This window comes from Oryctolagus cuniculus, chromosome 1 (assembly GCF_051225735.1).
Source record: "Oryctolagus cuniculus isolate XC-2025 breed Fujian yellow rabbit chromosome 1, ASM5122573v1, whole genome shotgun sequence".
NCBI classification, from domain to species: domain Eukaryota; kingdom Metazoa; phylum Chordata; class Mammalia; order Lagomorpha; family Leporidae; genus Oryctolagus; species Oryctolagus cuniculus.
In genome coordinates this window covers 59,109,852-59,122,134 of record NC_142867.1, presented here as the reverse complement: position 1 = coordinate 59,122,134, position 12,283 = coordinate 59,109,852, and the positions used below count along the sequence as shown (strand labels likewise).

Genomic DNA, 12,283 nt, shown 5'->3' with positions numbered 1-12,283 from the left:
AGCCTTGGTCATTGTGGGCATTTGGAGAGTAAAGCAGCAAATGGGAACTATCTTTCTGTCAGTCTGTTTCTCAAACAAAATTTAGTAAAATTAGCATCCTTTCTTATGAAACAAAAGAACATATCCCTCTATTCCTGGTTGACTGAAATTTTTTATTACAAATAATTGTTGCTTTACCAAATGCTATGATCCTGTGAGATCCCCTTCCTTTTAATCTACTGTTTTAGTTAGTTACATTAATTGCTTTCTAATTTTGAGCCGATCTTATATCCCTAGAATGCTCCAGATTGGTCTTGACACCTTATCTTTTCTATACGTTGCTGAACTCAGTTTGCTAACATTTCACTTGGCATTTTTTACGTTTGTGCTCATGGGTGATACATGTGATTTACTGTGCTGTCCTTGTCTGCTTTGGAATTGAGGTAATCCTTCCTTTATAAAATTAGTTGGGGAATTACTTTTGGCTTCCTTCCATTTCCTCCTGCTCAGTGCTCCTGGAGGCTTTGGGTTTTTGTTTATCTTTCTTCAAACTGGAAGAACTCTCTTGGTATCTGGCTTCTGCTTAGGTTCAGACAATAAGGAAGGGAGGAGATTAAAGTCAGGATATTTATTCCCCTGTTTCTTGGGGCATCCATAGGCTGACAATAACTTTCAACTGAAAGCAACAGTTCCTGTAAATATCTTTACTTTGCTATTATTCTTAAGATGTTGTTTATCTGGTAATAAAAATATAGGAGCATAAGACTCAGTTACTTTGATTTTAACATTGTAAAACTATTACTCCGTTGTCTTTGGCTTCAAATTGTTTTTGAGAAGTCAGTTGAGAAGTAGTCTTCTGTTACTTTGTATGTACTATTTTTCTTATTTCTTTCAAGATATTACTTTCCTCTTTAGTACTCTTTTATTTAAAACAAAGGGGGAGGGTAGACAGGGGGGGAGAGAGAGAGAGAGAAAGAGAGAGAGATTTATCTCTCTATCTCCCATCTGTTGGTTCACTCCCCAAATGGCCACAATAGCCAGGACTAGGCCAGGCCAAAGCCGGGAGCCTGGTACACCATCTGGATCTCCCAGGTGTGTTAGCAGGGAGCCTGATCAGAAGTGGAGCAGCCAAGACTCAAATTAGTGCTCATGTGGAATGCCCGTGTTATAGGCAGCAGCTTAACCTGCTGATTCATAATGTCAGCCCCTCCTTTTTAGTGTTCTATAGGTTAACTATAATATCACTAACTGGGTATTTCTTTTGATTTATCATGACTGTGATGCATTGGGATTCCTGAATCCAAGTTTGTTTCTTTTGATCCTTTCTAAAAAATTCTCAGCCATTTATTTCTTTCCATTTGTTGAATTATTAAATTGGTATGTTTTCATATTTTCTTCACATGTTTGACAGTCCCTTTTTTCTTCACATTTTCCTTTCCTATATTTTAACCATTCCATACATAATTATTTTTGTGTTCTGTCCCTCATAACTCCTATAGCTGTAATCTCTGCAACTGTGACTCTTGTGTGACATCTCCATTGGCTCTAACTCATCATGCCTTCTTGCCTCCTGTATTTGGAGGTTTGTGATTGTGAACTTATCTAGCTTGGAACTTTGTCAGTAGAAATTGTCAAGACCTATATTTGAAGTGCATTCCTTCAAGAATATTTGTGATTGTTTTTAATGGTTAGAAACTGGCTAGAGAGTCACTTTAGTTTTCCTTTACATACAGCAAATCCAAGATAGGCAGGTAAGTGTATTTCCAATATCTGCTTATACAAAGCAGTGCTGCTTTGTTTCCTCTGTAAGAATGTGACCTTCAGGTTTATGCAGGATTCTCCTCCAGTTGTCTAAGCCTGGTGCTGAGCCACCATTGATGTGCCCTTAGGTCCACTCAAGCTTCAGCTCCAGAACCTACCTGTCTCTGGATTCATGCTTTCTTATTATTTCTGGACACTAAAAAACTCCACTTTTGTCTCACAGCTCTGCCACAGATTACACAGGATTTACCATATAGGATTTTTTCCTGGGTGAGTTGCTGTGAGCATCCACCTTATTGCTGGAAACAGTCCACTCTGTTGTTGAAGCTTGCTCAACTGCATTGTTTCTACTTATCCTAACTCAACAGTCATATACCTGTTATATGCTTCTCTTGCAACTGAATAGAACTTTAGGGAATCTACAGTTTAAAATCTTCACTTATCAGATAAAAATTGAAATGCAGGATCATTAGGAGATTCAAGATTACATAGCTGAACAATGGCCAAGTGGAAATTAAGCCTAAGATTTTCAATAGCCAATTCAGCCTGTTTATGAAAAGGTGGCTCAAAATTTCATATATGCTGATTAATTCCTCTCTTCACCTGGCTAACTCCTACTAAACTCTTAGATCCCATTTTAAATGACACTTTATCAGAGAATTCTTTCCTGAGCTCTGGACTAGGATAGGTTTTCTGGTGTTTGCTTCTGTATCTCCATGACGACTCATCATTCCTTCATTTATGTTTTTGTTCAATTCTCTTTCTTACCAAGGAGACAATCTGATAGGTGCAAAGACCAGTTTGGCTCTCTCATGACTTGATGTCCAGTTTCCAGAGTGGTTTCTGAAGGTGAGATAGTAATAAACACTTGATGAATAAAACAAAGCTACTCATTAGGGACTAATTGGTAAAGGCTCTAGGCACTAATTCGGTTGGTGAGAGTTGCATAGAGCTGGACCCATAAAATAATCTTTTAAATTATTTTTTGTTTCTCCAAAGGTAGTATGAGTATTATAAATGTTAGCATTCAAATAAATATTAATCCTCAGGCTTTCCTGTGAAGGAACAAAGTAACAAATACAGAATGTAAAAAATGGCAGTTTAATTAAGCCTTTCAACTGCTGAAGCCATATCAATCAATAATGCATCCTAATGGGAATTTCATTAGTCAACAAGAGAACAGATAACATCTGGAGAAATATCAGAATTTTGGAGAGTGTGAATTTAGTGGTTTGGGTGAATATTGGCCATCAGGCCTCTCTTCCTGGTATTTTTGGTATACCCCACTCATCACTGGCTCCTTGGCAAACAGGCATTAAATACTCCAGGAATCTTTTGCTTGGTTCAGAGTCTCTCTATGACCTCTGGCCATCTCATACTCTGATTCGGAGGCACTGGCTGAGTTCTCATGTGGTAACAATAGAAATAATGAGATTTCTTCTATGTCAAAATGGATTCCAGTTCAGAAAAGAGTGCGGTTTACAACAACAGACTTTCTTTTAATGTTAGGAATTTATAAAACCTTGTGTTTCTTTGAAAACTGGATTTTGAGGGCAAGCACTGTGGCGCAGCGGGTTAATGCCCTGGCCTGAGGCGCCGGCATCTCATATGGGCGCCGGTTCTAGTCCCAGCTGCTCCACTTCTGATCCAGCTCTCTGATGTGGCCTGGGAAAGCAGTAGAGGATGACCCAGGTCCTTGGACCCCTGCACCCACGTGAGAGACCTGGAGGAGGCTCCTGGCTTCTGATCGGCACAGCTCCGGCCATTGTGGCCAATTGGAGAGTGCACCATTGGATGGAAGATCTCTCTCTCTCTGTCTCTTGTCTCTCTGTGTAACTCTTTCAAATAAATAAATAAATCTCTTTTTTTTTTTTTAAAGAAAAAGAAGAAAACTGGATTTTGTGAATCAGTATACCAAATGCAGTACCTTGCAGTCATTGATTTGGAAATTTCCATATCCTGTCTCCCATGGTCTTGGGGCCATTCCCAAACCTGATAGAAGTGGACATTTGGAACCTCCCTGGGGACAGGGCGGGGTTGGGGGGAGCTCTAAGTATTTAGGGAATTCCAGGATGCATGCTTCTCAGAGGTGAATACAAATGGGCCAGGCAGGCTCTGCGATATAGGTTTATTCATTTGAATCCCATCTCATTCTGCTGTGCAGTAAGTTGTAAGTTATTATTGTATGATTTTGCAGCTGTGTCACATTCATTGGTGTCCTGGTAGATGGTGAGGGCGGAGGTGGGTGAGGAAGAGGTGGGAAGGGAGACCTTATTTGTAGAATTTGCTGATTTCTGTCACATAAGTACTCCCAGTGGGACTGATTTCAAGTTGCCAATGTGGCATCATCGACAGCAGAATTAGCAAAAGATGCTCACAATCAGCTGTCCAAGCCGGTGCCAGCCGATAAGAGCCAGCTCCAGCACTCCACTGCATGTAGTGCTGAAAACGCTAAGGTCTGGTTGGTACCTGATCCTAAAGATCAGCAATATGGAAAGCCCTGTAGAAAGACCTGGTTTCCAGCTGCTGAGAGGGAAGCCCAGTTCCTTCCCTAATGCAGCTGTGGGTGGAAGCTGGCGTTCACCGGGGTCTACTGAGCTGTTGTCAGGAGAGCACGCTGCATCTACCCTGTCATTTTCTCCAGCATGATCCCTCAGACAGGTTATCCGCCTCCATCCGGATTCCTCAGAGAGAATGAAAGGGGATAGGACGGCAGAATAGAATACCTGAAGCAGGGGATTGGTGGGGCTAGAGGTTTCTTCCAAAGGGAATTTAATATCCTCTATCTTAGTATGGGAGCTAGAATAAAGCATTTGATTTATTAGATCAAATATAAGACACACATAACAGCATCTATAATGTATATGTATTTTATAAAAATAACAGGAGTCAATATTTAGTCTACTCGTTAAGACACCCACATCTCATCTCAAAGTACCTGGGTTTGATACCTGACTCCTGGTTCCTGCTAATACATACCCTGGGAAGCAGTGGTAATGGCTTAAGTGATTGGGTCCTTGCCACCTACATGGGATACATTGATTGATTCCTTCCTCCCAACTTTGACCCAGCCCAGTCCTGGCCATTGTACACACTTGGGAAATGAGCCAGTGAATGGGGCACTCTCTCTGTCTTACTCTCTCCCCACCACTCCCTCATAAACAAACAAACATGAAAGCAATAATGAAATGATTATTGATTAATTCAGAACTTAGCTGAACTAAGAGAATATTTTCAGTCTCTTTGATGCTCCCTTCCTTTGTGCCCCTTTGTGTCCCTAAAACTCTCCAGAGGTTTTGTGTATCTATAGTTCCTTCGTTTATTAGAATCTCTCCACATAAGAGTAGGTTGTTCAGTTTTGCATATTTTTTAAGTTTATGCAAAAGGAATTACAGTATTCCTCTGAAAACTGCTAGGTTCAATATTTTGTATATTGGAATCATTATGCTCATGCATGTAACTGTAGTTCTTTTTCTGCAGTACTCTTAGCATTTGATTATATAGTATATCATAATTTATTCATTTATTCTAATGTCAATGGATTTGAATTAATTTAAGGTTTTTCTTTTTCATAAAACTCTGTTACTGAATTTTCTGTCTCCTAATAAATATATACAAGAATTCCTCTAGGGTTTATACCTAGATATGGAGTTTCTAGGTCAAAGAAAGAACTGTCTGAAAGTGATCTGATCAATTTACAGTCCCTTCAACAGTATATGGGCCCATCCTCATCTCTGGTTCTAATACTTGGTGCTGCTACGTACTCTAATAATTTGGCCATAGTGTCTTTTGTGTTTTGCATATTTGTAATACCATGCACAAATAAGGGCAGTTTTGTTTATTCCTTCTTTTCAGTTCTTTTGACTTCTTTCTTCTCTTGTTTGTTATTGTTGCTTATTTCATTGCGTTTAATATGATCACCATTATAGAGGCCAACAGAGTAATCTTGGCTTGTTCCTGATCTTTTTTTCTAAAAATTTGTGAGGTAGAGTTACAGACAGAAAGACAGGAAGAAAGGTCTTCCATCCACTGCTTCACTCCCCAGATGGCTACAATGGCCAGAGCTGGGCCAAAATCCAAGGCCAGGGGCCAAGAGCTTCTTCTGAGTCTCCCATGTGAGTGTAGGGGCCCAAGGAGTTGGGCCAGCTTCTACTGCTTTCCCAGGCCATAGCAGAGAGCTGGATCAGAAAAAGAACATGAACTAGCACCCATATGTGAGGTCAGCCTCGCAGACAGAGGTTTAGCCCACTACACCACAGAGCTGGCCCCTGTTCCTGATCTTAAAAAGAATGCTTTGACTATTTTTTGTTTTCAGATTGATTTTTTGAAAGGCAGAGTGATCGGGGAAGAGTTCAGTGAAGAGAGAGAGGTGATCTGTTGATTAGTTTTTCATCCTCTGATTTACTCCCCAGATATCTAGCAGGTGGGAGGAGGCCTAACACAAGAACCCAGAACTCCATCTCTGTCTCTAGCAGGGGTGGCGAGAACCCAAGGGCTTGGGCCATCATCCACTGCGTTAGAAGATAACTGGATCAGAAGCAGATCAGTGGGGCTGGCGCTGTGATGCAGCGGGTTAAAGCTCTGGCCTGAAGTGCCGACATCCCATTTGGGCACCAGTTCTAGTCCCGGATGCTCCTCTTCCGATCCAGCTCTCTGCTATGGCGTGGGAAAGCAGTAGAGGATGGCTCAAGTCCTTGGGTCCCTGCACCAGCATAGGAGACCCAGAAGAAGCTCCTCGCTCCTGGCTTCTGATCGGCTCAGCTCCGGCCATTGTGGCCATCTGGAGAGTGAACCAGCGAATGGAAGACCTCGTTCTCTGTAACTCTATATTTCAAGTAAATAAAAATAAATCTTAAAAAAAAAAAAAAGCAGAGCAGCCACAACTCAAAACAATACTTTGATGTGGGATGCTAGTGTCTCAAGCAGCCACCCAACTCCTGCACTACAATGTAGGCTCCTGCTCTTACTATTTCATCACTAAGAAGGATGTGACTATGGACTGTATGAAAACTGAATAGGTGTTGATTATTATCAGATGACTTTTCTGAATTTGTTGAGATGACCATATGTTTTGCTCCTCTTATCTTTTAATGTGGTAAGTTATATGGATGTTTTCTAAGTTTGATAAAAAAAACTTGTATTCCTGGGATAAATCCAACTTTTTATGATGTATTTTTTTAAAGATTTTTTTTTTATTTATTTGAAAGAGTTATAGAGAGAGGTAGAGACAGAGAGAGAGGAAATCTGCTGGTTCACTCCCCAGATGGCCGCAATAGCCAGAGCTGTGCCAATCCAAAGCCAGGAGCCAGGATCTTCTTCCAGGTCTCCCACGCAGGTACAGGGGCCCAAGGGCTTGGGCCATCTTCTGCTGCCATCCCATGCCACAGCAGAGAGCTGGATTGGAAGAGGAGCAACTAGGACTAGAACCAGCACCCATATGGGATGTCAGTGCTTCAGGCCAGGGCTTTAACCCGCTGGGCCACAGCACCAGCCCACATGATGTATTATTTTTGATGTACATGGATATACCTGAATGGGTGTGTGTTTGTGCGCAGCTATTATTGTTAGTATGTTGTTAAATGGTGTTTACAACTAAATTCGTGAGTGAAATTGACCTGTGCATTTATTTTTGTACCATTTCTTCATCTGGTTTTATAATCAAAGATATATAATCCTTCAAAATAGAACATTATTTTTTCTTAGCATATTAAAGATTGTATATAAGTATGAAATAATCTTTTCCCTAAAAGAGTAGTAGAGCTTGCACTTGCAGCTTTCTGTGTCAGTTGTTTACTCTGGGAGAAATTTATGCAATGCCTATGATGCTTATTGGGCTGCATAAACATTTATTTCATTTTTTAAAGGAGACATTTATTGTTAGGTGGAGGAAGCCTGAAGGATGCTTTTATTTCTTTATGAATTGTTTTAGGTGATTTAGATTTTTCTAGAAAGTTGCCTATTCTGTTTTACATATAGTGAGGTGAAGTTCTTTATAGTATTTCATATTTTTATTTTTATTAATCTAACAAGAACAGATTTCATGTATTTCACACAGTTCCACAAAGATAATCATACTTCCCTTCCTCCTCCTCTCCCACCTTCAATCCCCATCCAGCCTTCCTTTCTTTTTTCTGTAATTTTTACAAAGACATAATTTTAATACCCTCTATAATCAAAGGCTTAATTTACCACTAACCATAATATTCAACAAGTAAAAAGTGGGAAGACCACAGTTCCACAGGAGTATAAATGAGGGATAAAAGTGAGAATCATATCATAAGATGTCCATTTCATTCCTATATATTTTTTGTATTCTATGTTAACTGCCACATATCAGAGCAAACATGGGATATTTGTCTTTTTGGGACTGCTTTCACAAAGCGTAATGGTTTCCATTTGCATCCATTTTATTGCAAGGGAGGATTTCATTTTTTTTGTGGCTGAGTAATATTCTATAGTGTATCTGTACCACATTTTCTTTATCCATTCACCAGCTGATAGACATCTGGGTTGATTCCATGTCTTAGCTATTGTGAATTGAGCTGCAGTAAACATTGGGGTACATATAACTCTCACATGCTGATTCCAATTTGTTTGTGTAAATGGCTGGGTCATATGGTATATCTGTTTCAGCTTTCTGAGCTATCTCCATACTGCCTACCATAATGGTTATACTAGTTTACTTTCCCACCAACAGCGTATTAGGGTACCTTTTCCCCCATATCCTTGCAGCATTTATGGTTTTTGATTTTTGGATGATAGCTATCTATTGGGGTTAAAGTGATAACTTGCTGTGGTTTTGATTTACATTTCCCTAATGGCTAGTGATCCTGAGCATTTCTTCATGTCTCTTTGTCATTTGAATTTCATCCTTTTTAAAAAATATGTCTTCATGTCCTTGGCCCTTTTCTTAATTGGATTGTTCATTTTGTTGTTGAGCTCTTTATAAATTCTGGATATTAATCCTTTATCAATTGCATAGTTTGCAAATATTTTCTCTTGTTCTGTTGGTCGCCTCTTCACTTTATTGTTTCCTTTGCTGTACAAAAGCTTCTTAGCTTGATGTAATCCCATTTGTCTAATTTTGCTGTAATTGCCTGTTGCTCCTGGAGTCATTTCCAAGATGTCTTTGCCTATGCCAATGTTTAGCAGAGTTTGCCCAGTGTATTCCTCCAGTAATTTGATGTTATCATGTCATCAATTTAGGTCCTTGATCCATTTAGAGTTGATTTTTGTATAAGGTGTAAGGTAGGTTCTTGTTTCATAGTTATGCATGTGTAGATCCAATTTCCCCAGCACCATATATTGAAGAGACTGTCCTTTTTCCAGGGATTGATTTTAGCTTGTTTGTCAAAGATTAGTTGATTGTACACGTATGGATTAATTTCTGGGATTTCTATCCTGTTCCATTGGTCTATATGTCTATTTTTATGCCAGTACCAGGCTGTTTTGATTGTAACTTCCCTGTAGTATGTCTTGAAATTTGGTATTGTGATGCCTTCAGCTTTGTTTTTGTTGTTTAAGATTGCTTTAGCTGTTTGGAATCTCTTGTGATTCCATATTAATTTTTGCCTCTTTTTTTTAGATCTGTGAAGAATGTCCTTGGTATTTTTCATTAGGATCACATTGAATCTGTGAATTGCTTGCAGTAGTATAAATATTTTGATGATATTAATTCTTCTAGGCCATGAACTTGGGAGATTTTTCCATTTGTTGGTACCTTCTTCTATTTCTTTCCTTAATGTTTTGTAATTTTGATTGTAATGTCTTTCACCTTCTTGGTTAAGTTTATTCCAAGGCATTTAAGCTTTTTGAAGCTGTTGTGAATGGGACTGATGTTATATATTCTTTCTCAGCTATGGAATTGTCTGTGTATACAAAGACTATTGATTTTCCTGTGTTGATTCTATATTCTGCCACTTTACTAAACTCTTAGGAGTTATAGTAGTCTCTTAGTGCAGACTTTTGGTTACCCTATATAAAGAATCATGTCATCTGCAAACAGGTATAATTTGATTTCCATCTTTCTAATTTGTGTCCCTTTGATTTCTTTTTCTTGCCAAATTGCTCTAACTAAAACTACCAAAACTATATTGAATAGCAATGGTGAAAGTGGGCATCATTGTGTGTATCTGGATCTTAGTGGAAATGTTTCTAACTTTTCCCCATTCAATATGATGCTAGCTACAGGTCTGTCATATATTGCCTTGCCTGTGTTGAGAAATGTTCCTTCTATATCCAATTTGCTTAGGGTTTTTATCATTAAAGGATGCTGTATTTTATCAAATGCATTTCTTGAATCTATTAAGATAATCATATGGTTTTTATTCTCCAATTTGTTAATGTGATGTGTTACATTGATTTGCAAATGTTGGACTAACTCTGCATATCACGGATAAATCCCACTTGGTCCAGGTGAATGATCTTTCTGATGTGTTGTTTGATTTGATTATTTTTGTTAAGGATTTTTGCAAATATGTTCAGCATGATATTGGTCTATAGTTCTATTTCTTTGTTGATCTTACTGAATACAACACATTGGAAATCTACCCATTTCTTGTAGATTTTCCAATTTGTTGGCTTTTAGCTAGTGGTAATTCCTAATGATTCTTTTTATTTCTGTGTTATCCATTGTAACATCTCCTTTTCATCACTGACTTCATTAATTAGGGTCTTCTTTTTTGCTTTGGATATTTTTTCAATAAAAAAAGATCTCATTTCACTGATCTTTTGTGTTTGCTGTTTCAATTTTGTTTATTCTCTAATTATTTCTTATCTCTTACTAATTTTGAATTCGGTTTATCCTTTTCTAGGTCCTTGAGATGCATTATTAGATCATTTATTTGATGCCCTTCCAATTTTTTGATGTAGGTACTAATAGCTATAAATGTCCCTCTTAACAGAGCTTTTGCCGTATCCCACAAGTTTTTCTTGTTTTGGACAGGCAGAGTTAGACAGTGAGAGAGAGAGAAAGGTCTTCCTTCCGTTGGTTCACTCCCCAAATGGCCACTATGGCCGGCACGCTGCGCCGATCTGAAGCCAGGAACCAGGTGCTTCCTCCTGGTCTCCCATGCGGGTGCCATCCTCCACTTGGGCCATCCTCCACTGCCTTCCCAGGCCACAGCAGAGAGCTAGACTGGAAGAGGAGCAACCAGACAGAATCTGGAACCCCAACAGGGACTAGAACCTGGGGTGCCAGCGCAACAGGTGGAGGATTAGCCAAGTAAGCCATGGTGCTGGCCATCCCACAGGTTTTGATATCTTGTGTTGTCATCTTCATTCATTTCTAGGAACTTTTTGATTTCTCTTGATTTTTTTCTATGACCCATTGTTCATTCGGGAGCATGTTGTTCAGTCTCCATGTGTTTGCATATCTTCTAGAAAGTTCCTTACACTATTGAAAAGGATGTTTATTCTGCAGCTGTGGGATGAAATATTCTGTAGGTGCCAATTAGATCCATTTGGTCCATAGTGTGGATTAGCTCTGTTGTTTCTTTGTTGATTCTTTTGTCTAGTTGATCTGTCCATTGAGAAAGTTGGTTGTTGAAGTCCCTCATTATTATTGTATCGAAGTCTGTGTCTCCTTTTAAATGCATTAATATTTGTTTTAAATAACCAGACACCCTAGCATTGAGTGTATATACATTTTTTGTAGTTACCTTTTCCTGTTGAATTGATCTCTTAATCATTACATAATGTCCTTCTTTATCTCTTTTAACAGTTTTTGTGTTAAAGTCTGTTTTGTCTGATATCAGGATGACTACACCTGCTCATTCTTACTTTGTTAGCATGCAATATCTTTTTCCATCCTTTCATTTTCAGTCTGCATGTCTCTGTTGATGAAATTTGTTTTTTGTAGGCAGCAAATAGTTGTATCTTGTTTTTTAATCCATTCAGCCAGTCTGTATCTTTTAATTGGAGATTTTAGGGCCATTTACATTCAAGGTTATTATCAAAAAGTAACAAATTTGTCCTGCCATTTTCCCATAAATATTCCTATTGTTGCTTTGGATTTCCTTTGTACTTTTACTAGGAGATTTTCTGCCTTCACATTCTTTCATGATTATGACTATTTTTCTCTGTTTATGTATGTAGCACATCCTTAGTATCATTTGTAAGGCTGGAAAAGTGGTGACAAATTTTCAATTTCTGGGGTTTTTTGTAATATCTTTATTTCACCTTAATTTACAAATGAGAGCTTTGCTGAATGCAATATTCTGGGTTGACAGGGTTTTTTTTTTTCTTTTAGGACTTGGACTATATCTCTCCATTCTCTCCTAGCCTGTACAGTTGCCGATAAGAAATCAGCCATAAGTGTAATTGGAGATCCTCTGAAGGCAATCTGATGCTTTTCTCATGCACATTTTAGAATATTTTCTTTTTTCTTTTTTTTTTTTAATGTTGAAGGTTTGACTATAAAATGTCATGGTGAACATCTTTTCTAATCATGTCTATCAGGAGTTCTTTGTGCTTCCTGTACTTGGATTTCTCTCTCTTTCTCCAAATTAAGAAGTTTTCTGTTATTATTTCACTGATTAGGCCT

The 12,283-nt window shown here is 38.6% G+C and overlaps 1 protein-coding gene across 9 annotated transcripts in view; it reads left to right on the top strand.

The window, feature by feature from the left end:
- SYT9 (synaptotagmin 9) overlaps window positions 1-12,283 on the top strand; it is a 219,527-nt gene that overhangs the window by 90,007 nt on the left and 117,237 nt on the right. The gene's annotated exons all lie outside the window — the stretch shown is intronic.